At 35.8% G+C, this 25,432-nt stretch overlaps 1 long non-coding RNA gene across 4 annotated transcripts in view; it reads right to left on the bottom strand.

Moving 5' to 3' along the window:
* The window catches only part of LOC149820218 (uncharacterized), an 83,187-nt gene extending 59,229 nt beyond the window's left edge, over positions 1-23,958 (bottom strand). For 2 of the 4 annotated variants that reach the window (XR_016426765.1, XR_016426768.1), the window contains exons 1-4: positions 23,499-23,958; positions 23,227-23,387; positions 22,791-22,872; positions 21,800-21,901 (exon numbers count right to left, since the gene is read on the bottom strand). This is a non-coding gene — a long non-coding RNA (uncharacterized LOC149820218). Of the gene's footprint in view, positions 1-21,799; positions 21,902-22,790; positions 22,873-23,226; positions 23,388-23,463 lie in introns of all 4 variants that reach the window. The other 2 variants (XR_016426766.1, XR_016426767.1) reach the window with 2 other exon arrangements.
* Between the last annotated feature and the right edge of the window lie 1,474 nt (positions 23,959-25,432).

Raw genomic sequence — 25,432 nt, 5'->3', positions numbered from 1 at the left:
CACTCAATTCGCATTACCGGATTAAAATACGCTCAAAACTCACATGGTTTATGTTAGAGATTCATCGATTATAACTAACAGAACATTGTGTCTCGTCACAATTTCAGATTTCGTCAATAGAACATCATGTCTTCTAACACAATTTCGGGGGTAGTTTTGTCTTCCTATCCCACCACTCTGTAATCGTAGTATTTATATCCTTCTGCAAACCCTTCTTTCAAGCAGCTTATTACAAAAATACTTGTTTGAGTCGAAAGTCCCACGCAATTGGCACAACCAAACTAAAGTACGTTAAAAACCCACATGCATTATGCAGTTTGAGTTTCACTGATTATAACTAACGAAACATTGTGTCTTGTCACACACAAATTCATATTCCGTTAATAGAACGTTGTGTCATGTAACACACAATTTCACATTCTGTCTTGTTGAAGATGATATCATGAATACCGTATCATTGTTTTCTAGCGTAGGTTTAGGTTTGTCTTTCTACCCCGCATTCGTGTAGCCACTTTATTTCACTCTTTTCGCCTAGTCAATCACTAGCACGAACCATCAACAAAATACTTGTTATCAAACATCATCTCCTATAATTCACACTTTTACACTTCATATTGTTGAATATGTCGTCATGTAAACATCAACATCGTTTTTTCGTTTGGGAAAAGTTTTGTATTTTTACACCATCGGTGTATAGACTTGTTGTTATCACTTTTCGCATGTTTTTTCGCATGCTAGTCAACAATAAGAGTACTCATTGGAAACGATCACATCAGAATTAAAGTACGATGAATACCCACATGTGTTATATTGTTAAAGTTTCAAGCTATAAGTAACTTAACATGGTACCTTGTCAATGACACTTCCATATTTCATCTAGTCGCACATGGCATTATGAATGCCTTTCTTATTGTTTTGTCATACAGGGATTGGTTTGTGTTTTTACCCTGGCACCATGTACCATTCTAATTTCGCTCAATTGATTCGGTCAAACTCTAACAATATCCATCACCAACGTACGTGTTGGTCAACATCATATCGTGCCATCCATATTTTCAAACTTTTTCTTGTTGACCACAACACCTTGTATACCTCAACATAGATATCTACTTCAAGGGTAATTTTCGCTTTTTATCCTCACTATCGTGAAGTCCTTGTAGGAGACAATAGACCTGCTTAGTTCGCTAATGATAATTAAAGTTGGTGAAAACCCACAAACATCGTATAGTTAGAGTTACAACGATAATAAGTAATTGAACATCGTATCTTGTCACACACACTTTCATATTCCATCTGGTTGAAGATGGCACTATGAATGGCTTTATGTTGATTTCTCATATAAGGATAGGTTCGTCTTTTTACACTACCACCATAAGGTTAGGTTTGTCAATGTCATGTTGCTTAAAATCATATTGTGTCATCAACATTTTCACAATTGTTCTTGTTGCCGACAATTTTGGTCGTGCTGAAGATGACATCATGAATACCCTATCACCGTTTTCTCACACAGGGGTACGTTTGTATTTCTACCCCCACCTTCGTGTAGCCAACTTATTTCTCTTATTTCGTCTGGTCAATCACTAACTACAGCGATCACCAAAAGATTTGTTCTCGAACATCATCCCCTATCATGTAGGTTTCCAATTTCTCTTACTGAATATTGTCACTCACAGTTTCAAATTCCATCTTGTTGAAGAAGGTATTATGGATGTCTTGTTGTTTTCTCACGTAAGGGTAGGTTCATCTTTCTACCCCGCCATCGTGTTGCTCTCCTATTTTTTTTATTTCATATGGTCAAGCTCTTGTTGTAGCCATCACCAGAGTACTGGCCGTTGAACATCTTTTCTTGAGATTCACACTTACAATAAACATCTTATCTTGTGATTCACACTTCCACACGATCTTGTTGAACACGACACCATATATGCATCAACATACATATTTATTTCAGGGGTAGTTTTGTCTTCCTACACATCCACTCCGTAGTCATGGTATTTATATATTTTAGCAGACCCTTTACTCATGCAACTTATTATAAAAGTACTTGTAAGAATCGAATGTCACACACAATTCGCATTACCAAATTAAAGTATGCTCAAAACCCACATGGTTTATGTTGTTAGAGTTTCATTGATTATAACTAATAGAACATTGTGTCTTGTCACACAATTTCAGAATTCATCCATAAAACATTATGTCGTGTCACACACAATTTCACATTCTGTCGTGTTGAAGATGACATCATGAATACCCTATTGTTGTTTTCCCACACAGGGTTATGTTTGTCTTTCTATTCTACCTTCGTGTACCTACCTTATTTCTCTCGCTTCGTCCGGTTAATCACTAACAGCAGCCATCACCAAAATACTTGTTTTCGAACAGCATCTCCTATCATCCACACTTTTACGCTTTATCTTGTTGAACATGACGTCACCCAATACTTGTTGCCTTGTTATTGTGTTGTCATACCGAGATAGGTTTGTCTTCCTACCCAGCTAACATGTAGCTTTCCAATTTCTCTAATTTCATCGGGTCAATCTATAACAATATCCAACAACCACATAATTGTCGTTTAACATTATATCGTGTCATCCACATTTTCAAAATGGTTCTTATTGACCAAAATCAAAATAGAAATCTACTTTTGGGGTTGTTTTGTCTTTTTGCCCAAACTATCGTGTAGTCCTTGTTAGAGACGAGAGACCCTGGAGGTTCGCTAATGATAATTAAAGTTTGGTGAAAACCCACAAACATTATATAGTTAATGTGTTAAGGATAATAACTAATTGAACATCCTATCTTGAGACTCACAGCTTCATATTCCATCTTTTTGAAGATAGAATTATGAATGTTTTATTGTTCTTTTCTCATGTAAGGGTAGGTTTTTTTTATACCCCGCCATCGTGTAGATATCTTACCTTTCTTATTTCATATGGTCATCATCTTATTCTAGTCATCATGAAAGTTATAGTTATTGAACATCATACCTTGTGATTCATATTTCCACATGATCTTGTTGAACACGACACCATGTATAGATCAACATATATATCTATTTCAAGGGTAGTATTGTCTTTCTACCCCTCCACTTTGTAGCCATAGTATTTATATCTTTTTGCAGACCGTTTACTCATGAAACTTATTATAAAAGTACTTGTTGAAGTCGAAAGTCTCACTCAATTCGAAGTACAAGATTAAAATATGTTCAAAACCCACATAGGTTATGTTGTAAGAGTTTCATTGATTATAACTAACAGAACATTATTTCTTGTCACACACAATTTCACACTCCGTCTTATTGAAGATGATATCATCAATACCCTATCATTGTTTTCTCAGATAAGAGTATGTTTGTCTTTCTACATCGCAGTGGTGTAGCCACCTTATTTCTCTCATTTCGCCCGATTAATCACTAACAGCAGCCATCACCATAATACTTGTTCTTGAACATCATCTCCTACCATTCACACTTTTACGCCTTATCTTGTTGAACATGGTGTCATATAAACATGAGCATCATTTTTCAGCTCGGAGCAGTTTTGTATTTTTAGCCCACAGGTATGTAGACTTGATGTTTATCACTTTTTGCATACTAGCCATCAATAAAAGTACTCGTTGGAAAGGATAGCATCAAAATTAAAGTAGTCCGTGTATACGTCAAAATAGAAATCTACTTTTGGGGTAGTTTTGTCTTTTTGCCCAAACCATCGTGTAGTCCGTGTTAGAGACGACAGACCCTGGAGGTTCGCTAATGATAATTAAAGTTTGGTGAAAACCCAAAAACATTATATAGTTAATGATTTAAAGATAATAACTAATTGAACATCCTATTTTGAGAGTCACAGCTTCATATTCCACCTTTTTGAAAATAGAATTATGAATGTTTTATTGTTGTTTTCTCATTTAAGGGTAGGTTTGTTTTTATACCCCACCATCGTTTAGATCTCTTATTTTTCTTATTTCATATGGTCATCATCTTATTGTAGTCCTCATGAGAGTACTAGTTGTTGAACATCATACCTTGTGATTCAGATTTTCACATGATCTTGTTGAACATGACACCATGTATACATCAACATATATATCAATTTCAAGGGTAGTTTTGTCTTCCTACCCCTCCACTTTATAGTCATGGTATTTATATCTTTCGGCGGACCGTTTACTCATAAAACTTATTATAAAAGTACTTGTTGTAGTCGAAAGTCTCACTCAATTCGCACTACCAGAATAAAGTATGTTCAAAACCCACATGGGTTATGTTGTTAGAGTTTTTTTTATTATAACTCACAGAACATTGTTTTGTGACACATACAATTTCAAATTCTGTCAATAGCACATCGTGTCTTGTCACACACAATTTCATATTTTGTCTTATTGAAGATCATATCATCAATACCCTATCATTGTTTTCTCACATAAGGGTACGTTTGTCTTTCTGTACCGCATTCGTGTAGCCACCTTATTTCTCTCATTTCGACTGGTCAATCGCTAACAACAGCCATGACCAAAATACTTATTCTCGAACTTCATCTTCAATCATTCACACTTTTACGCTTTATCTTGTTGAACATGGCATCATATAAACATCAACATCCTTTTTGAATTTGGGTGTAGTTTTGTATTTTTACCCCACCAATTTATAGACTTGCTATTTATCACTTTTTGCATACTAGCCGTCAATAAAAGTACTGGTTGGAAATGATCACTTCAAAATTAAAGTAGCTTGCATACCCACATGCATTATATTGTTAAATTGTCAAGTTAAAGGTAACTGAATATCGTACCTTGTCAATGACACTTCCACATTTCATCTTGTTGTACATGGGATTATGAATGCCTTCCTTAATGTTTTGTCATACACTGATAGGTTTGTCTTTTTACCCTGCCATCGTGTACTTTTCCAATTTCTCTGATTTCATGTGATCAATCTCTAACAATATTCATCCCCAACATACGTGTTGCTTAACATCATATCGTGTAATCCACATTTTCAAACTTGTTCTTGTTGACAACAACGCCTTATATACATCGAAATAGATATCCACTTGAGGGATAGTTTGGTCTTTTTACACTCACTATCGTGAAGTCCTTGTTGAAGACGATCGACACACCTAGTTCGCTAATGATAATTAAAATTTGGTGAAAACCCACAAACATCGTTTAGTCAAAGTCACAAGGATAATAAGTAATTGATCATCGTATCTTGTCACATTTTCATATTCCATCTGGTTGGAGACAGCACTACGAATGACTTGTTATTTTTTTATGTAACGATAGGTTTGTCTTTTTACACCACCACCATAAGGGTAGGTTTGTCTTCCTACACCACCAATGTTCTTGTTGGTTAATATCATATTGTGTCATCCACATTTTCAAACTTGTTCTTGTTGATCACAACACCGTGTATACATCGACATAGATTTCAAATTCAAGGGTAGTTTTGTCTTTTTACCGCATCCATCGTATAGCCCTTGTTGGAGACGAGAGACTCGCTAGGTTCACTAATGATAATTAAAGTTTAGTGAAAACTCACAAACATTATATAGTTAAAGAATTAAGGACAATAACTAAATGAACATCGTATCTTGTCACTCACAGTTTCATATTCCATCTTGTTGAAGATGGCATTATGAATGTCTTGTTCTTTTCTCACGTTAGGGTAGGTTTGTCTTTCTACGCCGTCATCGTGTTGCTCTCCTATTTTTCTTATTTTATATGGACAAGCTCTTATTTTAGCCATCACGAGAGTACTAATTGTTGAACATCTTATCTTTTCATTCACACTTCCACACCATCGTGTTCAACACGACACCATCTATACATCAAAACAAATATTTATTTCACGGGTAGTTTTGCCTTCCTACCCCAAAACACTGTAGTTGTGGTATTTATAACTTTTCGCAAACCCTTTTCTCATGCAACTTTTAATAAAAGTACTTGTTGGAGTCTAGAGTCCCACTCAAATCGGATTACCAAATTAAAATATGGTCAAAACCCACAAGTGTTGTGTAGTTAGAGTTTCATTAATTACAACTAACAGAACAATGTGTCTTGTCACACACAATCTCACATTTTGTCAATAGAACATCGTATCTTGTCATATACAATTTCACATTATGTCTTGTTCAAGATCACATCATGAATATCCTATCATTGTTTTCTCACAAAGGGGTACGTTTGTCTGTCTACTCCGCCTTCGTGCAACCACCTTATTTTTCTCATTTCACATGGTCAATCACCAACATCACCAAAATACTTGTTCACGAACATCATCACCTATCATTCACACTTTTACGCCTTATATTGTTGAACATGGCATCATGTAAACATCAACATCCTTTTTCAGTCTGGATAGGTTTGTCTTTTTACCCTCCCACCGTGTACTTTTCTAATTTCTCTAATTTCATTTGATCAATGTCTAACAATATTCATCACCAACGTACGTGTAGCTTTGTGTCATAGACATTTTCAAACTTTTTTGTTAAAGTTTCAATTATTATAACTATCAGAACAATGTCGTATCATACACAATTTCATATTCCATCAACAAAAGATTGTCGTATTAAACACAATTTCACATTTTTTCTTCTTGAAAATGACATCATGAATGCCCTACCATTGTTTTCTAACACAAGGCTACGGTTGTCTTTCTACCCCGCCTTTCAGATAGATACCTTGTTTCTCTCGTTTCGACTGGTCAATCACTAACAGCACCCATCACCAAAATACTTGTTCTCGAACATCAACTCATATCATTTACACTTTTCCGCTTTATCGTGTTGAACATGGCGTCACAGAATAATTGTTAACTAGTTATTGTCTTGTCATACCGGGATAGGTTTGTCTTCTTACCCTACCAACGTATAGCTTTTCAATTTCTCTCATTTCATCTAGTCGATCTCTAACAATATCCATCAACCACAAAATTGTTGTCGATCATTATATCGTGTCATCCAAATTCTCAAACTTGTTCTTATTGACCACAACACCATGTATACATCGAAATAGAAATCTACTTCAAAGGTAGTTTTGTCATTTTACCCCGACTATCGTTTAGTCCTTGTTTGAGACGAGAGACCCTCGAGGTTTCACTAATAATAATTAAAGTTTGGTGAAAACCCACAAACATTATATAGTTAAAGTGTTAAGGACAATAGCTAATTGAACATCCTATCTTGACACTCAGAGTTTCATATTCCATCTTGTTGAACATTAGAATTAGGAATGTCTTGTTGTTTTCTCGCGTAAGGGCAAATTTGTCTTTCTACCCCCGCCATCGTGCAACTCTCTTGTTTTTTTTATTTCATATGGTCAAGATCTTATTGTAGACAAGACCAGAGAAATAGTTGTTGAACATCCTATCGAGGGATTCACACTTCCTCACAATCTTGTTCAAGACGACACCAAGTGTACATCAATACACATGTATTTCACGGGTAGTTTTGTCTTCCCACCCCTCCATTGAGTAGTCGTGGTATTTATATCTTTTTGCAGATCCTTTTCTCGTGCAACTTATTATAAAAGTACTTTTGGAGTCGAAAGCCCCACTCAATTCGCACTACCAGATTAAAGTATACTCAAAACCCACATGGGTTATGTTGTTAGAGTTTCATTGATTATAACTAACGGAACATTATGCCTTGTCATACACAACTTTAAATTCCGTCATCAGAACATCCTGACTTGTCACACACAATTTTACATTCCGGCTTGTTGAAGATAACATCATGAATACCCATCATTGTTTTCTCACAAAGGGGTATGTTTGTCTTCCTACTTCCCCTTAGTGTAGCCACCTTATTTCTCTCTTTTCGGCCGATCAACCACCAACAACAACCATCAAACATCATCTCCTATCATTCACACTTGTACGTTTTATCTTGTTGAATATGGCGTCGAATAAACAGCATCATCCTTTTTCAGTTTGGGGGTAGTTTTGTGTTTCTACCCCACCGATGTGTAGACTTGCTATTTATTATTTTTCTCATATTTTTTCGCATACTAGCCATCAATAAAAGTATTGGTTGGAAACTATCACATCAAAATTAAAGTGTTGTGAATACCCACATGGGTTGTGTTGTTAGAGTTCCATTTATTATAACTAACAGAACATTGTGTCTTGCTGAAGATGACATCATGAATAGCCTATCATTGCTTTCTCACAAAAGGGCATGTTTGTATTTTTACCCACACCTTCGTGTAGCCACCTTATTTCTCTCATTTCGCCGAAACAATCGCCAACAAAAGCCATCACCAAAATACATGTTCTCGAACATCATCTCCCATCACCACTTTATATTGTAAGAGTTTCAAGTTATAAGTAACTTAATATCATACCTTGTCAATGATACTTCCACATTTCATCTTGTCATAAATGGCATTATGAATGCCTTTCTTATTGTTTTGTCATACAGGGATAGGTTTGTCTTTTTACCCTGCCACCATGTACCTTTCCAATTTCTCTCATTTCATCCGGTCAATCTCTAACAATATCCATCACCAAACGTACGTCTTGCTTAACATCATGTCGTGTTATACACATTTTCAAACTTGTTCTTGTTATCCACAACACCATGTATACATCGACAAAGATATCTACTTCAGGGGTGAAACTTTCTTTTAAACCATCGTGAAGTCCTTAATGGAGAAGATAGACTTGCTTAGTTCGCTAATAATAATTAAAGTTCGGTAAAAACACGCAAACATTATATAGTTAGAGTAATAAGTAACTGAACATCGTATCTTGTCACTCACACTTTCATATTCCATCTGATTGAAGATGGCAACATGAATGGCTTCTTGTTGTTTTCTCATGTAAGGATAGGTATGCCTTTTTACACCACCACCATAAGGGTAGTTTGTCAATGTTCTTGTTGCTTCATATCATATTGTGTTATCAATATTCTCACACTTGTTCTTGTTGACCACAACACCGTGTATACATCGACATAGATATCTACTTCAAAGGTATTTTATTTTTTTTCCCCTAACATCATGTAGTCTTTACAGGACACGAGAGACCCGCTAAGTTTGCTAATGATGTGAAAACTCACAAACATCATATAGATAGAGTTTCAAGCATAATAAGTAACTTAACATCATATCTTATCATTCACACTTTTATATATCATATTGTTGAGGATGGCAAATTTGTCTTTCTACCCCCGCCATCGTGCAACTCTCTTGTTTTTTTTATTTCATATGGTCAAGATCTTATTGTAGACAAGACCAGAGAAATAGTTGTTGAACATCCTATCGAGGGATTCACACTTCCTCACAATCTTGTTCAAGACGACACCAAGTGTACATCAATACACATGTATTTCACGGGTAGTTTTGTCTTCCCACCCCTCCATTGAGTAGTCGTGGTATTTATATCTTTTTGCAGATCCTTTTCTCGTGCAACTTATTATAAAAGTACTTTTGGAGTCGAAAGCCCCACTCAATTCGCACTACCAGATTAAAGTATACTCAAAACCCACATGGGTTATGTTGTTAGAGTTTCATTGATTATAACTAACGGAACATTATGCCTTGTCATACACAACTTTAAATTCCGTCATCAGAACATCCTGACTTGTCACACACAATTTTACATTCCGGCTTGTTGAAGATAACATCATGAATACCCATCATTGTTTTCTCACAAAGGGGTATGTTTGTCTTCCTACTTCCCCTTAGTGTAGCCACCTTATTTCTCTCTTTTCGGCCGATCAACCACCAACAACAACCATCAAACATCATCTCCTATCATTCACACTTGTACGTTTTATCTTGTTGAATATGGCGTCGAATAAACAGCATCATCCTTTTTCAGTTTGGGGGTAGTTTTGTGTTTCTACCCCACCGATGTGTAGACTTGCTATTTATTATTTTTCTCATATTTTTTCGCATACTAGCCATCAATAAAAGTATTGGTTGGAAACTATCACATCAAAATTAAAGTGTTGTGAATACCCACATGGGTTGTGTTGTTAGAGTTCCATTTATTATAACTAACAGAACATTGTGTCTTGCTGAAGATGACATCATGAATAGCCTATCATTGCTTTCTCACAAAAGGGCATGTTTGTATTTTTACCCACACCTTCGTGTAGCCACCTTATTTCTCTCATTTCGCCGAAACAATCGCCAACAAAAGCCATCACCAAAATACATGTTCTCGAACATCATCTCCCATCACCACTTTATATTGTAAGAGTTTCAAGTTATAAGTAACTTAATATCATACCTTGTCAATGATACTTCCACATTTCATCTTGTCATAAATGGCATTATGAATGCCTTTCTTATTGTTTTGTCATACAGGGATAGGTTTGTCTTTTTACCCTGCCACCATGTACCTTTCCAATTTCTCTCATTTCATCCGGTCAATCTCTAACAATATCCATCACCAAACGTACGTCTTGCTTAACATCATGTCGTGTTATACACATTTTCAAACTTGTTCTTGTTATCCACAACACCATGTATACATCGACAAAGATATCTACTTCAGGGGTGAAACTTTCTTTTAAACCATCGTGAAGTCCTTAATGGAGAAGATAGACTTGCTTAGTTCGCTAATAATAATTAAAGTTCGGTAAAAACACGCAAACATTATATAGTTAGAGTAATAAGTAACTGAACATCGTATCTTGTCACTCACACTTTCATATTCCATCTGATTGAAGATGGCAACATGAATGGCTTCTTGTTGTTTTCTCATGTAAGGATAGGTATGCCTTTTTACACCACCACCATAAGGGTAGTTTGTCAATGTTCTTGTTGCTTCATATCATATTGTGTTATCAATATTCTCACACTTGTTCTTGTTGACCACAACACCGTGTATACATCGACATAGATATCTACTTCAAAGGTATTTTATTTTTTTTCCCCTAACATCATGTAGTCTTTACAGGACACGAGAGACCCGCTAAGTTTGCTAATGATGTGAAAACTCACAAACATCATATAGATAGAGTTTCAAGCATAATAAGTAACTTAACATCATATCTTATCATTCACACTTTTATATATCATATTGTTGAGGATGGCATTATGAGTAGCTTCTTGTTTTCTTACATAAGGGTAGGTTTGTCAGTTTACCCCACCACCGTATAGTTCACCTATTTTTCTTATTTTATATGGTCACATAGTTATCAAAGACATTTTCATTTCATCTTATCGTAAACTGCATTATTAATGCACGTTATTGTTTTTTCATACAGGGATAGGATTGTCATTTTACCCGAATGCCGTGTAGCGCTCGCATTTCTCTCATTTCATTTATTTAATCTCTAACAAAATCCACAACCAATGTACTTCTTGCTCAACAATATAGAGTATCATCCACATTTTCACACTTGTTCCTGTTGACCACAACAACATGCATATATCGACAAAGATATCTCTTCTGGGGGTAGTTTTGCCATTTTACCCCTACCATCATGTAGTGCTCGTTGGAGATGAGAGACAGACAAAATTCATTAATGAAAATTAAAGCTTGGTGAAAATCCACAAACATATTATATACTTAGAGTTTAAAAGATAATAAATAACTTATAGTATCTTGTCACTCACACTTTCATATTTCATCTTGTTGGTTCAAAGATGGCATTATGAATGTGTTGTTTTCAAACATAACGATTGGTTAGTCATTTTACCCCGCCATGGTGTAGCTCTCCTATTTTTCTTATTTCATATGATCAACCTCTTATTGTAGTTATCATGAGAGTACTAGTCATTGAACATCATACCTTGTGATTCACACTTCCACATGATCATGTTGAACAAGACTCAAATGAATATAGTAACAGACATATCTAATTTCAAGGGTAGTTTTGTCTTCCTATCCCAACACTCTTTACTCATGGTATTTATATCTTTCTGCAAACCCTTCTCTCATGCAACTTATTATAAAAGTATTTGTTCGAGTCGAAAGTCCCACGCAATTGGCAGCACCAAATTAAAGTATGTTAAAAACCCACATGTGTTAGGTAGTTTGAGTTTCATTGACTATAATTAACAGAACAATGTGTCTTGTCATACACAATTTCAAATTTCGTCAATAGAACATCGTGTCTTTTAACAGACAATTTCACATTCTGTCTTGTTGAAGAGGATATCATGAATACCCTATCATTGTTTTCTCACATAAGGTTAGGTTTTGTCTTTCGAGCAAGCATTAGTGTAGCCACCTTATTTCTCTCATTTCGCCTGGTCAATCACTAACACCACCCATCAACAAAATACTTGTTCTCGGACATCATCTCTTATTATTCACACTTTTATGCTTTATCTTGTTGAACTTGGCGTCATGTAAACATCGGCATCGTTTTACAGTTCGTGGGTAGTTTTGTATTTTTACCCCACCGGTGTATAGACTTGTTGTTTATCACTTTTTGCATGTTTTTTCGCATACTAGTCATCAATAAGAGTACTCGTTGGAAACGATCGCATCAAAATTAAGGTATGGTGAATACCCACACACGTTATATTGTTAAAGTTTCAGGTTATAAGTAACTTAACATGGTACCTTGTCAATGACACTTCCATATTTCATCTTGTGGTACATGGCATTATGAATGCCTTATTGTTTTGTCATACAAGGATAGGTTTGTGTTTTCACCTTGCCACCGTGTACATTTCTAATTTCCCTCAATTCATTTGGTCAATCTCTAACAATATCAATCACAAACGTAAGTGTTGGTTAACATCATATCGTGAAATCCACATTTTCAAACTTTTTCTTGTTGACCACAACGCCTTTTATACCTCGACATAGATATCTACTTCAAGGAAAGTTTTCGCTTTTTATCCCCACCATCGTGAAGTCCTTGTTGGAGACAATAGACCTGCTTGGTTCGCTAATGATAATTAAAGTTTGCTGAAAACCCACAAACATCGTATAGTTAGAGTTACAACGATAATAAGCAACTGAACATCGTATCTTGTCACTCACACTTTCATATTCCACCTAGTTGAATATGCAATTATAAATGGCTTTATGTTGATTTCTCATATAAGGATAGATTCGTCTTTTTACACTACCACCATAAGGTTGGGTTTGTCGATGTCTTGTTGCTTAAATAATAGTGTCATCAACATTTTCACAATTGTTCTTGTTGACGACAATTTTGGTGTTTGTGAAATTGACATCATGAATACCTTATCATTGTTTTCTCACACAGGGGTATGTTTGTCTTTCTACCCCACCTCTGTGTAGCCAACTTATTTTTCTCATTTCACCTAGTCAATCACTAACTAGAGCGATCACCAAAAGATTTGTTCTCGAGCATCATCCCCTACCATGTAGGTTTCCGATTTCTCGTACTGAACATTGTCACTCACAGTTTCATATTTCATCTTGTTGAAGATGGCATTATGAATGTCTTGTCGTTTTCTCACATAAGGGTAGGTTTGTCATTCTACCCTGCCATCGTTTAGCTCACCTGTTTTTTTATTTCATAAGGCCAAGCTCTTATTGTAGCCATGACCAAAGTACTAGTCGTTGAACATCTTATCTTGTGATTCACGCTTCTACACGATCTTGCTGAACACGAAAACATGTATGCATCAACAGACATATCTATTTCAAGGGTGGTTTTATCTTCTTATACCTCCACTCTGTAGTCGTGGTATTTATATCTTTTCGCAGACCCTTTTGTCTTGCAACTTATTATAAGAGTACTTGTTGGAGTCGAAAGTCACACTCAATTCGCATTACCAAATTAAAGTATGCTCAAAACCCACATGGTTTATGTTGTTAGTGTTTCATTGATTAAAACTAACAGAACATTGTGTCTTGTCACAAACTTTCAGATTTTGTCAACAGAATATCGTGTCTTGTCACACAATTTCACATTCCGTCTTGTTGAAGATGACATCATGAATACCCTATTATTGTTTTCTCACACATGGATACCTTTGTTATTCTATCACGCCTTCGAGTATCCACCTTATTTCTCTCGTTTCGCCTGATCAATCACCAACAACAGCCATCACCATAATGATTGTTTTCGAACACCATCTCTTATCACTCACACTTTTACGCTTTATCTTGTTGAAAATGATGACACGCAATACATGTTGCCTTGTTATTGTGTTGTCACATCGGGATATGTTTGTCTTCTTACCAAACCAACATGTAGCTTTCCAATTTCTCTAATTTCATCGGGTCAATCTCTAACAATATCCAACAACCATGTAATTGTTGTTTAACATTATATTGTGTCATCAACATTTTCAAACTGGTTCTTACTGACCACAACACCATGTATACATCGAAATAAAAATCTACTTTTGGGGTAGTTTTGTCTTTTTACGCAAACCATCATGTAGTCCTTGTTGGAGACGAGAGACCCTAGAGGTTCGCTAATGATAATTAAAATTCGGTGAAAACCCACAAACATTATATAGTTAATGTGTTTGGCAATAATAACTAATTGAACGTCCTATCTTGACACTCACAACTTCATATTCCAACATGTTAAGATAGAATTATGAAAGTCTTATTGTTGTTTTCTCACGTAAGGATAGGTTTGTCTTTATACCCTGCCATCGTGTCGATCTTTTATTTTTCATATGGCCATCCTCTTATTGTAGTCATCACGAGAGTACTAAGTGTTGAACATCATACCATGTGATTCATACTTCAATATGATCTTGTTGAATACAACACCATGTATACATCAGCATAGATATCTATTTTAAAGGTAGCTTTGTCTTCCTACCCCTCCACTTTGTAGTCGTCGTATTTATATCTTTCTGCAGACCCTTTTCTCATGAAACGTATTACAAAAGTACTTGTTGAAATCGAAAGTCCAACTCAATTCGCACTACCCGAATAAAGTATGCTCAAAACTCATGGTTATTTTGATAGAGTTGCATTGATTATAACAAACAGAACATTATTTCTTGTTACACACAATTTCACATTCCATTAACAGAACATCGTGTCTGGTCACACACAATTTAATATTTTGTCTTGTTAAAGATAACATCATGAATACCCTATCATTGTTTTCTCACAAAAGAGTAGGTTTGTCTTTCAACCCCGCCTTCGTGTAGCCACCTTATTTCTCTCATTTCGCCTGATTAATCACTAACAGCAGCCATCACCATAATACGTGTTCTTGAACATCATCTCCTACCATTCACACTTTTACGCTTTATCTTGTTAAACATGGCGCCATATAAACAAGAGCATCCTTTTTCAGTTCGGGGTAGTTTTATGTTTTTACCCCACCGGTGTGTAGACTTGCTATTTATCACTTTTTGCATAATAGCCATCAATAAAAGTACTCATAAAAAATGATCGCATCAAAATTAAAGTATAGTGAATACACACATGGGTTATATTGCTAAAGTTTCAAGTAATAGGTAATCGTACCTTGTCAATGACACTTCTATATTTCATCTTGCTTTACATGGGATTATGAATGCCTTTCTTATTGTTTTGTCATACAAGGACAGATTTGTCTTTTTACCCTACCACCAGGTACTTTTCCAATTTCTATCATTTCATCTGATAAATTTATAACAGTATTCATCACCAACGTACGTGTTGCTTAACATCATATTGTGTCATCCAAATTTTAAAACTTGTTCTTGTTGACCACAATGTCGTGTATACATCGAAATAGATATCTACTTGGGGGTAGTTTTGTCTTTTTTACCCTCACTATTGTGAAGTCCTTGTTGGAGATGATAGACCCGCTTAGTTCGCTAATGATAATTAAAATTTGGTGAAAACCCACAAACAAGGTTTGGTTAGAGTTAGAAGGATACTAAGTAATTGAACATCGTATCTTATCACACAATTTCATATTCCATCTGGTTGAAGATGGCACTATGAATGACTTGTTATTTTTTCAAGTGGTGATAGGTTTGTCGTTTACACCACCACCATAAGAGTAGGATTGTCTTTCTACACCACCAATGTTCTTTTTGGTTAATATTATATTGTGTCATCAACATTTTCAAACTTGTTCTTGTCATCACGAAAATACTTGTTCTTGAACATCATCTCCTATCATTCACACTTTTACGCTTTATCTTGTTAAACATTGCGTCATATAAACATCGACATCCTTTTTGAGTTTGGATGTAGTTTTATGTTTTTACCCCATCGGTGTGTACACTTGCTATATATCGCTTTTGCATACTAGCCATCAATAAAAGTACTCCGTGGAAACGATCACATCAAAATTAAAATATGGTGAATACCCACATGCGTTATATTGTTAAAGTTTCAAGTTATAGTTAACTGAACGTCGTACCTTGTCAATCACACTTCCACATTTCATCTTGTTGTAGATGAGATTATGAATGCCTTTCTTATTGTTTTGTCATACATGGATAGGTTTGTCTTTTTACCCTGCCATCGTGTACTTTTCCAATTTCTCTTATTTCATCTGATCAATCTCTAACAATATTCATCACCAACGTATGTGTTGCTTAACATCATATTGTGTCATCCACATTTTCAAACATCTTGTTGACCGCAATGCCTGGTATACATCAAAATAAATATCTACTTGAGGGGTAGTTTTGTCTTTTTACCCTCACTATTGTGAAGTCCTTGTTGGAGACGATAGACTCGCTTAGTTCCCTAATGATAATTAAAAATTGGAGAAAACCCACAAACATCGTTTAGTTAGATTTACAAGGATAATAAGTAATTGAACATCGTATCTTGTCACACATTTTCATATTCCATCTGGTTGAAGATGGCACTATAAATGCCTTGTTATTTTTTCAAGTGAAGATAGGTTTGTCTTTTACACCACCACCATAAGGATAGGATTGTCTTTCTACACGACCAATGTTCTTGTTGGTTAATATTATATTGTGCCATCAACATTTTCAAACTTGTTCTTGTTGACCACAACAACATGTAAACATCGTCATAGAAATCATATTCAGGTGTAGTTTTGTCTTTTTACCCAGACCATCATATAGTCCTTGTCGACGACTAGACATCGGCTAGGTTCGCTAATGATAATTAAAGTTTAGTTAAAACTTACAAACATTATATAGTTAAAGTTTCAAGGACAATAACTAAATGAACATCGTAGCTTGTCACACACAGTTTTATAATCCATCTTGTTGAAGATGGCATTATGAATGTCTTGTTGTTTTCTCACGTAAAGGTTATGCTTGTCTTTCTACCCTGCAATCGTGTAGCCACCTTATTTCTCTCATTCTGCCCGATCAATCACCATCAACAGCCATCACCAAAATGCTTATTCTCGAATATCATCTTCTATCATTCACACTTTTAAGCTTTACCTTATTGAACATGGCGTCATGTAAACCAGCATCAGTTTTCTGTTCTGGGTTAATTTTCCGTTTTAATCACACCAATGTGTGGACTTGCTATTTATTACTTTTCGCATGTTTTTCGCATACTAGACGTCAATAAAAGTAGTCGTTGGAAACGATCGCATCAAAATTAAAGTATGGTGAATACCCACATGGGTTATGTTGTTAGCATTTCATTGATTATAACTAAAAGAACATTGTGTCTCGTCACACAATTTTACATTCAATCAACAGAACATCGTGTCTTATCACACACTCTTTCATATTCCGTCTTGCTGAAATGACATCATGAATACCCTACAATTGTTTTCTCACATAGAGGTACGTTTGTCTTTCTATCCGCCTTCGTGTAGCCACCTTATTTTTTAATTACAACTGGTCAATCACCAACAGCAGCAAGCACCAAAATACTTGTTCTCGAACATCATCTCCTATCGTTCACACTTTTATGTTTTATATTGTTGAACATGGCGTCATATAAACATCAATATCCCTTTTAGGTTCAGGGATGGTTTTGTGTTTTTACCTCACCGATACGTAGATTTGTTACTTATTACTTTTCGTATGTTTTTTTCACAAACTAACCATCAACAAAAGTACTGGTTGGAAACGATTGCAAAAAAAATTAAAGTATGGCGAATACCCACATGTGTTATATTGTTAGAGTTTCAAGTTATTGGTAACTGAACATCGTACCTGGTCAATGACACTTCCACATTTCTTCTTGTTGTACATAGAATTATGAATAACTTTCTTATTGTTATGTCATACAGGGATAGGTTTGTCTTTTCACCCTACCACCGTATGCTTTTCCAATTTCTCTCATTTTATTTGATCAATCTCTAACAATATTCATCACCAACATACGTCTTGCTTAACATCACATCGTGTCATCCACATTTTCAAACTTGTTCTTGTTGACCATAATATGTTATATACATCGAAATAGATATCTACTTGAGGGGTACTTTTGTCTTTTTACCTTCACTATCATGAAGTCCTTGTTGGAGACAATAGACCCGCTTAGTTCGCTAATGATAATTAAAATTTGGTGAAAACCCACAAACATCATTTAGTTGGAGTTACAAGGATAATAAGTAATTGAACATCGTATCTTGCCACACATTTTCATATTTCATCTCATTGAAGACGGCACTAAGAAGGACTTGTTATTTTTTCATGTAACGATGGGTTAGTCTTTTTACACCACGACCATAAGGGTAGGTTTGTCTTTCTACACCACCAATCTTCTTGCTGGTTAATATCATATTGTGTCGTCCACATTTTCAAACATGTTGTTGACCATAACACCATGTATACATCGACATAGAAATCAAATTCAGGGGTAGTGTTGTCTTTTTACTCCGACAATCGTATAGTCCTTATTGGAGACGAGAGACCCACTAGGTTCGCTAATAATAATTAAAGTTTAGTGAAAGTCCACAAATATTATATAGTTAAAGTTTTTAGGACAATAACTAAATGAACATCGTAGCTAGCCACTCAGTTTCATATTTCATCTTGTTGAAGATGGCATTATGAATGTCTTGTTGTTTTCTCACGAAAGGGTATGTTTGTCTTTCTACCTAGCCATCGTGTAGCTATCTTATTTTTCTTATTTCATATGTACAAACTCTTATTGCAGCTATCACGAGAGTACTAGTTGTTAAACATCTTATCTTGTGATTTACACTTCCACACGATCTTGTTGAACCCGACACCATCTATGCATCAAAATACATATTTATTTCACGGGTAGTTTTGTCTTCCTGCCCCAAAACTTTGTAGTCATTGTATTTATATTTTTTGGCAGACCCTTTTCTCATGCAACTTATAATAAAAGTACTTGTTGGAGTCGAAAATCAAAACTCAATATGCATTACCAAATTAAAATATCCTCAAAACCCACATATTATGTTGTTAGAGTTTCATTAATTATAACTACCAGAACATTGTCTTGTCATACACAATTTCACATTCCGTCAACAGAACATTGTGTTTTCTCACACAATTTCACATTTTGTCTTGTTGAAGATGACATCATGAATACCCTATCATTGTTTTCTGACACAGGGCTACAGTTGTCTTACTACCCCGCCTTCATGTAGATGCCTTATTTCTCTCATTCCGCCTAGTCAATCACGAACAACAACCATCACCAAAATATTTGTTCTCGAACATCAATTCCCATCATTCACACTTTTACGCTTTATCTTGTTGAACATGGCGTCACCCAATAATTGTTGTCTTGTTAAAAGTACTTGTCATACCGGGATAGGTTTGTCTTCTTACCCTGCCAACGTGTAGCTTTCCAATTTCTCTCATTTCATCATGTCGATCTCTAACAATATCCATCAACCACGGAATTGTAGCTTAACATTATATCATGTCATCCACATTTCAAACTTGTTCTTATTGACCACAACACCGTGTATACATCAACATATAAATCAAATTCAGGAGTACTTTTGTCTTTTTACTGCAACCATCGTATAGTCCGTGTTGGAGACAAGAGACCCGCTAAGTTCGCTAATGATAATTAAAGTTTAGTGAAAACCCACAAACATTATATAGATAAAGTGTTAAGGACAATAACTACTTGAGCATCAAATAAACATCAGCATCATTTTTCAGTTCGGGGGTAGTTTTGTGTTTTTACCCCACCGATGTGTAGACTTGCTATTTATTACTTTTCGCATGTTTTTTCGCATACTAGCCATCAATAAGAGTACTCGTTGAAAACGATCGCATCAAAATTAAGGTATGGTTAATACCCACATGGGATATTTTTCTCATTTTGTACGATAAATCTTTAAAAATGGCTATCACCAACATAGTTGTTGTTGAACATCATATTGTGTCATTCACACCTTCGCGCATGTTCTAATTGAACACAACACAGTGTACACACCGACATAGTTTTGTATCTCATGGGTAGTTTTCTTTTTTTACCCCATAATTGTATAGTTGTACTACTTATAAAAGTACTTGTTGGATGAGGGGCAAAGAAAACACAATTAGTATTCTTAGAAATACTAAACAATGACTAAACATCAGTCAAAATCAAATTGCAGCCCTTTTAGATTCAGTGTAATAAATTGTATTGTTAACATTTCCAATAATCTTCTTTAGGAAACAAAGAATTGCAGTTTAACCATCCGCCTTGCCTCCATCACTTCTGACCCATAACAATCATTAACCGTAATGATATGATATTCTTCTACTCCAAATTGTCTTTATATCGGGCTAGAAAATATTTGATCAATAGATACCTATTGTTAAAAACAACTACATAATATTCTTCTACTCCAAGTAGTCCTTATATGGGGCTTGAAAATATCCAATCTACACAAATCCCTGCCTCAGACTAACAAAAACTTCCTACATCATGCACATGCTTTACTAGAATTGGAATTGGGGTACTGTGCAGATAGTCAAGGGCAACTAAAGATGACCTGCATGACCCTGGAGTATGAGTTGTAGCTGGCGTACGTGCATGGTATGTGGTGTTATGTATGTTTTGCTCTGTGCATAAGATCAACTTGCATTATATTTGAAATTTGATACTTTGGCAGCAACCAATCCTTGATAAAATGCACAACATATAAATCAGGAAAAAGCACCTTCTTTTTAACAAAGAAGTAAGCTTAACTGTCATGAGCTGCGTATTTTACACGCTCATACAACTTCAGTTTCTTGGAAATGCCCAAGCATGTGTATTCTCATAGCAGGCAGAAAAATATTCTGTGCACATAATGACCGGGCATCTCAGACATAATCAGCCAACTCAGCAACCACTAACCATGCAATCAAAATGATAACGTATAACCTGGTTTAGAGCAGGTCAAGCACAGAGCCAATTCAGACTGATCAAGCCTTAAGGCTACACACTCTTGCACGTAAAGCTACCAGATAAAAGGTACTTTGATTTGCTTTCTCAAACAGGCTTGCCAAATGGACATGCACCAGACACTATTATAACAGATAATACCATGAGAATGGTAAAGACTAACATGATTTATTTGTGATGTTGGGTGCAAATCACAAGTGTACCACTTTTTTAATGCAAACCGTGCCCCTTTTTTTTCTTTTGATGGCCAAGCTGGACCCTTCAGCTGATAGCAGTTTTACTGACCATGATATCACATTCAATCCAATAAATATCATTCTTAGTATAGATAAATAGAACATTTGATAAAGGCACTCATAATAGTGTAATAAAATGAAGTTAGACAATGATGTGTTAAACACTAGGTAGAGAATTTGATCTCCAATGACCAAAATTTTCAGAAAAAAAACCTGATAAGCTTTCCTGTTTAAGAAAATCAAGCTTAAGAGGCAAGGGTAAACTATAAACAACCCAATAAAATCATGTTAAACATAGATTGAATGAAAAGATTCCAATAGCATGCATGTGAATAAGCAATTCTGCAGAACCCAGAAAATTATAATTCAAAAAGGAAACTAATTTTGAGTTTCACTGACATACCAACTGGTGCTAATAAGGAATAGTGTGAAACTTACGACCATTTCGGCATGCATTTCACAACCTAGTTGTCATATTGTATGACTGCATAAAGATCGCTTGTTCCTGGAAATTTTGTATCAGTAAGTGGCATTATTTTCAAAATGGAACATTACTGGAACTGCCAATGAGTGTAAAAAATGCATTTGTTAGAAACTATTTTCACATGATAGCTTTTTCTTGAGAAAAAACATTATATAGCCCAGAGCCACCCAGAATTTCCATATAAATTGGTCAAAAAGACTGTGACCAAAAAGCCTCACCCAAACAGTGTTAATGGCTTATTCTTCTCTAATGATCAAGAGATGAACCAGAATTTACAAACCCATATTTCAATCTCACATGGCTAAAATGCCTAGGGTTAGCTAACCACACCAAACAAGGATTCAGACAAAAATACAAAAAAGATAATAAAGATAATGGCACATACATACATACGTGGATACATACATGCATACATACACATATATACATATATATACAAACTCCACATGAGGCCATGATAAAAAGAAACGAGCATCTCATCTTCATGACCATGCAAAGGTGTCTGAGTGCCTTACTGAAGTTACCCTAGATGGCAAAGATTCCTTTTCATCTTCTATCACTCCATCCAAAGTGATTTTCTATGTCCAAAGACCGAGTAGGTGTTAATGTGCATTGTGGTAGATAATTCTATTTGTTTGGGATATCAAAATGCAGATGTTGACCCAGGTTAACTAGAAGGGACCACTGTCTAGTTTGTCAGGATCATCGGGTTTCACAACAGTTTTAACACTTCTCATCCAATATTCACTCAAATTACTAACGCAATCATATTGGTCAACTCAAAATCAGTTTCAACATAAAAGAAAGATGGAAAACGTTTTAGACCAGTCTACATTCTCCAAATCCATTAGGCAGCAAACTCAGATTCAACAAAATGAATCAATAAAGATAAAAGAGAAAAGGAACCGACCTAAGGATCCATGGCAGGCAAATCCACACCCTTCTTCAAATTGATAAATAGCTGCCCATCATAAACGTCACGAAAGAACTGCCTGGTCAGATAAATATTTTGAAGGGTTAGAATCGACAAACAAGAAAGCATCCAAGACTATCTTAACAACTAAATGAATTTACAAAAGCGTGTCAACTTCACAGACAACACATACATCACTTAACCCAGAACTTCTTTGAAGAGAACATGCAAAATCTAAAACACAAAGAACCCTACAATTCACCAATGGAAACAACCTCGCTTGAGTACAAATCATTCCAAAAGAAGATGACACAATAGATCATGAATTTCCTACACGAATTTGACTACAATCAAGAAAGGCGTTTGGGGGTGCGTATGCTAAAAACAAATGGATCGGGAAAAAAGAAAATAGCAAACGATCAAACCGTCTTACTCGGAGAGATACACCGTCTGGCACTCCGCTACGGCACTCCGCTGCACCAATCTCACGCGTCCCCGCGTTCTCCTGCCTCAACTTGGCACCAATCTCATGCGTCCCCGTGTCCTCCTGCCTCAACGAGCAAGAAACCACGCTGAGATCAAAACCATCGCACACTAGATCCACAAAAACCAAAACCGGAGTAAGAAAAAATGAAAATCGAAATAAAAAGGCAGGCAAACGCAGCTAAACTCATAAGCGGGCTCGTGTACGCTCAGAAGGCGAACCCAGAGAGAACGACGAAGATGTTGAGATCAAACGGGACGCGATCGACCTCCCTCTCTGCACATTCCCAGGAATCCTCCGTCCGATCGGGTTCCTTTCGCAAGAAGAAACACACCACGCATCTCCGCAGCCTAGAACTCGCGTACAACGAAGGAGATCTCGAGACGAATCGCCTCGATTCGACGATCATCGCCGAGCTCTGAGCGTGGAGAGGGGAGCGGAAGGGAAGCAGAAGCCTCGCGGGAACGGCGACGAGAGTCGGCAGACGACGAAGGACGCAGACGGCGAGATTAGGGCTTCGAATGGACCGAGAAACTCAGATCGTCTCTGGTTCTCAAGGGGAAAGGGGGAGGACGACGATGCGCTCAGCGGGAGCTTCCAGAGACGCCGATGTTCTGGTTCTTGTTCTTGGATTAGAGAGTGAAAGAGGTAACGTAACGAGTTTTAAATCTGGCTTGCGGATGGCGGGAGTACTTGCTTAATAAAGGCTTTTAATTGGGCGGAATTTATAATTTTGTCATTATCAAGAAAACCCGTAGGCGGTGCGTAATTGCGTATCGAATACGCTTTAGGTGTAAACTCTGGTGCGGGTATGGATCGAATGAAATCGGTACTAATGTCGGTTGAAGAAAGCCTTTTTTAGGCCTGTCTCAGACGGATCCAATCAGATTTGGATCGGATCAGGACAGAAAATAATGGTGCTGAGCATAGTGACTAAACGTTTTTTTGGGTAAATATCGGCAGCCACTTTCTCGTGATAAAAATCAACTTTTCTTCCTTACATTTTTTGAAAAAAAATGGTAATTTTTTTTACTTAAAAATTAAAAGCCAGTTTTTTTATTGCAAAGAATACGATATATGACAATTTTAGTTTATGGAGTTTTGATCATAAAATATTAGTCAGCCTCACAAATTTTTTATTGCATAATTAGTAATTTAGTTTTTTTCAAGTCATTTCGTACTGTACAATTCTTTGGTCGTGCGATCATTTACCTGCGGCAATCAGAAATGACACATGTTAAAGCTATTAAAATAATATTAAAAACTAATTTTAAGCATTCTTTTTATATTTATTTAAAATAGCCGATTCAGGCGTCAAGCATATCAATTTTATGCCGATAAGAATAAGCACTAGTATTGAACTCTTTACCCGTCCTGACCAATTGCTATTGAGCAACTACAATAAAATATTTTACCGTTAGAATAACAAAACAACCATCATGCTGAGCTCATTAGAAAAAAGTACTGGTTGAAGTTGATCGCATCAAAATTAAAGTACGGTGAATACCCACATACCTTATATTGTTAAAGTTACAAGTTGTAGGTATACCTTGTCAATGACACTTTCACATTTCATCTTGTTTTACATGGAATTATTAATGACTTTCTTATTCTTTTGTCGTACACGGATAGGTTTGTCTTTTTACCCTGCCACTGTGTACTTTTCAATTTCTCTCATTTTATCTAATCAATCTCAAACAATATTCATCACCAACATACATATTGCTTAACATCATTTAGTTAGAATTACAAGGATAATAAGTAATTGGACATCGTATCTTGTCACACATTTTCATATTTCATCTGGTTGAAAATGGCAGTCTGAACGACTTTTTATTTTTTCAAGTAATGATAGGTTTGTCTTTTACACCACCACCATATGGGTAGGATTGTCTTTCTACACTGTCAATGTTCTTGTTGGTTAATATTATATTGTGTCTTCCACATTTTCAAACTTGTTCTTGTTGACCACAACACCATTTATACATCGACTTAGAAATCATATTCAGGTATCGTCTTGTCTTTTTACCTAGACCATCATATAGTTCTTGTTGGAGAAGAGAGACCCGCTAGGTTTGCTAATGATAATTAAAGCTTAGTTAAAACCCACAAACATTATATAGTAAAAGTTTTAAGGACAATAACTAAATGAACA

This window comes from Nuphar pumila, chromosome 12 (genome assembly GCF_984573655.1).
Source record: "Nuphar pumila chromosome 12, dmNupPumi1.hap1.1, whole genome shotgun sequence".
Classification (NCBI taxonomy): domain Eukaryota; kingdom Viridiplantae; phylum Streptophyta; class Magnoliopsida; order Nymphaeales; family Nymphaeaceae; genus Nuphar; species Nuphar pumila.
The sequence above is the reverse complement of the archived record's forward strand: the minus strand, read 5'-3'. Positions and strand labels throughout refer to the sequence as shown.